Source organism: Solanum tuberosum, unplaced genomic scaffold (genome assembly GCF_000226075.1).
Source record: "Solanum tuberosum cultivar DM 1-3 516 R44 unplaced genomic scaffold, SolTub_3.0 contig00132, whole genome shotgun sequence".
Classification (NCBI taxonomy): domain Eukaryota; kingdom Viridiplantae; phylum Streptophyta; class Magnoliopsida; order Solanales; family Solanaceae; genus Solanum; species Solanum tuberosum.
The window spans coordinates 1-4,754 of record NW_006240537.1 but is presented as its reverse complement, the minus strand read 5'-3'; the positions used below and the strand labels follow the sequence as shown (position 1 = coordinate 4,754).

The 4,754-nt window shown below is 34.0% G+C and overlaps 1 long non-coding RNA gene across 1 annotated transcript; it reads left to right on the top strand.

The window, feature by feature from the left end:
• Positions 1 to 324: 324 nt before the first annotated feature.
• LOC102603728 (uncharacterized) lies at positions 325 to 4,205 on the top strand. Its single transcript, XR_369049.2, has 2 exons — positions 325 to 599; positions 3,949 to 4,205. It is a non-coding gene; the product is annotated as an uncharacterized lncRNA (long non-coding RNA).
• The last annotated feature ends 549 nt before the right edge of the window (positions 4,206 to 4,754 follow it).

Below are 4,754 nucleotides of genomic sequence, written 5' to 3'. Positions count from 1 at the left end.
AACCCTCTCTAAGTACACACTTGATTGAATATTGCACTACAAGAAAAAGCCTTATTTAAGACCAACATTTTGGGATGAGCTAATAATCTTGTCTCTAAAGGTATATCTATTAGGAAGAGATTATATTTTGGTCCTTATTTGTGTATTTTATTGCGAAGGTATTAAATCTAGTCCTTAACAAACATACTAACTGGTCCTAAATTGTAATTGAAGCTTTGAGCGGGAGATGATTTGCCAAATTTAATAATAAAATATATTTTAAATAAAACTAAAACTGTGTTTTAAAAAAAATTAGGCACAAGAAGATTTAAGTAAACCAATAGTATAATGATAAGGATCCTTTGTTTTCTTAAAACACATACTCGTCTCAAACTTTCCCTTTCCTCAAATCTCAACGCCGCAACTATCTGACCTAATCTCAGCGCCACAACTATCTGATCTAATATCAACGCCGCAATTATCTGATCTAATCTCAACGTTGATTGTAGATTTTCATAGCAGCTCTGCCCTAAATCGAATCTGGTGTCTTCTTCCTTTCGTCATTGCTTCTCAGCTGGAAAAGGAATTCTATTGCAGATCTACTCGAAAAATAATTCCAGGTTGGTTCCTCTTTAGATCAAGTTGCTCTTGTTTCTTCCATGTATTGATGTCGTTTTTTCGTGTTTAATCTCAGTTACTCTTCTTTTTCCTCTTTTCTAACATGAAATGGGTATATGGTTTCAGAATCTGACCTCTTTTCTTTTGTATAATCAGTGGAAAAATTATTGGGTTGATATATCTAATAGACAATTTATTTTTCTAAAGTGTATTATGTGTTTGAAGATTTATATCTCATATCGAATTCAAAAAAATCTGAGTATTTCATGAATAATATTCTAGTTTATATATTGTGTTGAAATTTTGTGAGCCAAATAAGGATTAGTCCTGTTATTCATGTTGAACTTTTTATTTTACATTTTGAAAGGTTTCGACTAAATACTTTTTACCTTAGAGTTGGTCTATGTGAATTTAAATTTCACGGTCAAATTTGTATATATGTTTACCAATAAGTATTGCGTTTTACAGAGGGAAGAGTCTTGATCAGTAGGTTGGGCATAATACATAATTGGGTTTGGAGTAGGTTGGGCATAAACATAAGAGTCATATTCTGGTGTATAGTCCACTGGTTCAGATTACCCCGAGACTACTGCTTGTTTGAAGGGCTACGACACCATTGAAGGTGGATGGTTTGTCCACCCAGTTTAGTTCCACTTAAGCTCATAGAGCTTCCTCAACACATCTTCTGTTGGTAAATTAAACAAAATCACAATGTTTGCCTTCTGGTATTTACATGAAGCAGTTAATCATAATTTTCCAAAACCTGCCTGAGGTGATCATCATCTATTACATTGGAATCCAAGTTTCCAATGAAAAAAGTCGTATTAGTAGGGTCATTCTCATTTTGAGTTCCAGTACTTTGATTATAAAAGCATGCATCTGACCACCAATATTCTTGTTAGCTGCAGGACTAATGTACAGAGGCCTAGTGTAGAAAACTTCCATTTATCTTAGTCATAGTGCGTAACTTCTCACTCTTATCCCCAAATCTAACAAATGGATAACCTTTTTTGTGCCCTGTTGCCCTATCTGTTACAACATTAGTTCCATAGATTGAGGGATAATTGGCTCTGAATGTCTCCTGAAGCATGTAATCTGTAACATCACCTGCCAAGCCACCAACAAATAATGTGTAATCAAGAGTATTATCTGAACGTTTTTTCACCCAAATCAAGTGTTGTCCAGTGAGCCTAAAATGTTTGCTCAATAGTAGGCATCAAGGTACCATTGTATGCTTGTAGTTGTAGATTCCTTTCTGTAGTTGCATGACTAGTAAGTCTGTACATATGAATTTAAATTTCAAGTTCAAAGTTAAGAAAATGTTACTTCTATTGTGATTTAGTGAGGAATAGTGTAGTGTTCTGGAGTTTTGACATATAGCCGACGTAAAATATAATTACGATTTCTAATTTTCTTGGTTGTTTCTTTATATATTAGTTTGAGGATGCAACTAAATCATCCTTAACTATTAGGAGAAGCAAGTTTGTGGGCCATGTTTTTATTATCACAAGTGACTATAGACAAGAAGGTTTTTTAATCACTGGCGACTATTTTGTGTAAGTACAAAGCTATACAAGATTATAGGCCTTAGAATATGTAATTTTTTATGTTTCTTAGTGCCATCTGATTGTTTTTTTTTGTCAAAATATTGCATTTTGTTCGTCATTGAAAATCAAAAAGTTACGAGTGATTTGAGGGAACTGTACAATAAGTCTTCCTATAAGAAAATTAGATACTTCATCTTATCTTATCATAAGTTGAGTTAAATGCAACAGGGGGAATAACCTATATACAAGTTACATATTCCTCCAGCAATTTAAAACATAAGGATAAGAAATAAGTCTAGTAGGTCTCTTTTGGTTCTTACTGATGGAATTTTCTATCTATCCAAATTCAAAAGTCCCTTGATTTAATTTGGGAATATGATGAAGTCAGTGTATGTGGGAACTTTGTTCCAATTGTGTCCTATAGAAGGAAATCTATCAGCTTGTTGGCATCAACATAGCAGTGGCTAATAATCCTATATTGGTTTAATAGATCCTTAATATCATTAGAAGAGTCCTTGATCTTCCATGGTGTTTTTTCCATTCATTATTCACACAGTTGTGTAGAAAACAAGAATCACTTTTTAAAATAATCTTGTTGAAAGTTTTCTTGATAAACTAGTTAAGGTCAAACAACATGGGCATACCGTTGGTCGAGCTACTAGTTCCATTTCCCAAAGGTTATAAAAAGGCCATGATGAATCTAATTTTATTATCCCTGACAACAGCTACTGCGTTGCATACTTCCCTGTTTACATAAGCCATAATTAATTTTCACATTCATTTGTAAACAAATTTTAATACGTTTCTGCCAGTAGAAATTAAAGAGTAATATGATTGATGAACTGCAATAGTTCCAGAAGATTGAGGGTAATTTTAGGGTAGTTTTCTTTACGTAATTTTTGCAAGAAAAGTTGCAACATTCATACCTTCTCCTGATAAGAATGTCCTAGAATGCAAAGTAGCAACTATATTGTTATTTTTCATAGTTGTAGCTGGCTTAGATAGTGGCCTTCGAGGCCAACTAACCTGTCAAACACATCAGATACTATCACAACATTAGTTAAGCTTTACAACATCACAGAAGAGATTATTTCCAGATGCATCAGTAGGAACAAGAAAACACAAATTAAAATTTCTGTAAAATGTATCAGTTGGACTCCATCTGCCGAAACTATTAGCCTCCAGCCACAATTGATAGATGAAGTTGTGGAACATACACATGCATAATCGGTTGTCATTTAAATCGTTGTGAATACTATCAATTAGCTTTAGATGAGGTTTTCACACACAACAAGTTTCTCCCCAGTTTTTGTTCATTCCCTGAGCTTGGGACAAAAGAAGCCTTTGTTTCTGTACCTTTGTGCTCTTATGGCTAAAGTATACCTTCTTGTTGCTGTATCATCCTAGTGGCATAATAAGTGAAGTTTGTTTGATGTATAGTGCTCTGCCTTATCTCAAGGGATTCAATAAGTATTCTCTTAGGATGTCAAGAAAATGGAACATCTCTTTCGATTACAACGATGCAAGACATATTGCCCTCGGTATCTATGTCCCAGGAAGTACGCACATGTATGGTTACATGCCCAGATATAGAAAGAAAGCTCTCTCCCAAATTGAAAAAGGAGTAGACTCAGTCAAAATGTAGGTGTTGGTGACTGCATTTGCGCATAGCAATTTTAATCTTAATCAATATATTTTAATCTGTTCAGTTTTTTCTTATTAGTTTAGACAATAGAACAATTTACATTAAATATAATAATAATACATCTCAAAGTTTATCTAATAGATTTTTTTTTCTTTGCAGCTTTTATTGATGCTTTTGGATAACACTTGATGAAGATTGAAACATTAAATTTTATGCCCAACTTTTGTTCATTCTTTAGTCAAGAAACAAGTTTTGAAAAGATGCACAAGCTCATTATTAGTTTGCTACGAATGTTATGCAAAACTTCATATCATAGTCTAGCTCGGATGTTAGCTACATTTTATTGTCAAGCAAATATTACTGAAACTATGATCATGGGATGTGAACCTATTAATTAATCATACTCTTTATATCTACCTTCATGTCTCTATCTCTTCTCTCTCTCTCTCTATATATATATATATCATTGTTTTTAGTCGAGATGTTTAGTAGCAATTTAATATTTGTTGAAATGTATTGGTGGTCAATCTAGGACCAGACTTGTTACACTTCTCAAATGAATAATCAAGGACTAGAAATGATGCTTGTCTCTAAAGCTATTCTAAGACCAAGTCTTTAATGGTCGCTAAATATTACTAGGACCAGGTCGTCCTCTTCTCTAAAGATTATGAGGACCAGTTGTTGGTGGTCACTAATATGTTTTAACGACCTGAAAATAAGACTTCCCCAAGATATCTATGGTCTATTTGAGACCAGAAGTGTAGTCTCTAAAATGATTTAGCGGCCAGATTTGTTCCTCGTCCCAAAACCTTTTAACGACCAGTCCTTTTGACCCGTCGTTGTTGACCAATAGCGACGGAGGCTTTTAGGACGGGTGGCGACCAGTTTTTTCTGGTCCCAAATACTCTTTTGGGACTAGATTTGGACTTTTAGGGACCAGATTTCCCTTCCTTAGAGGCTGTTTT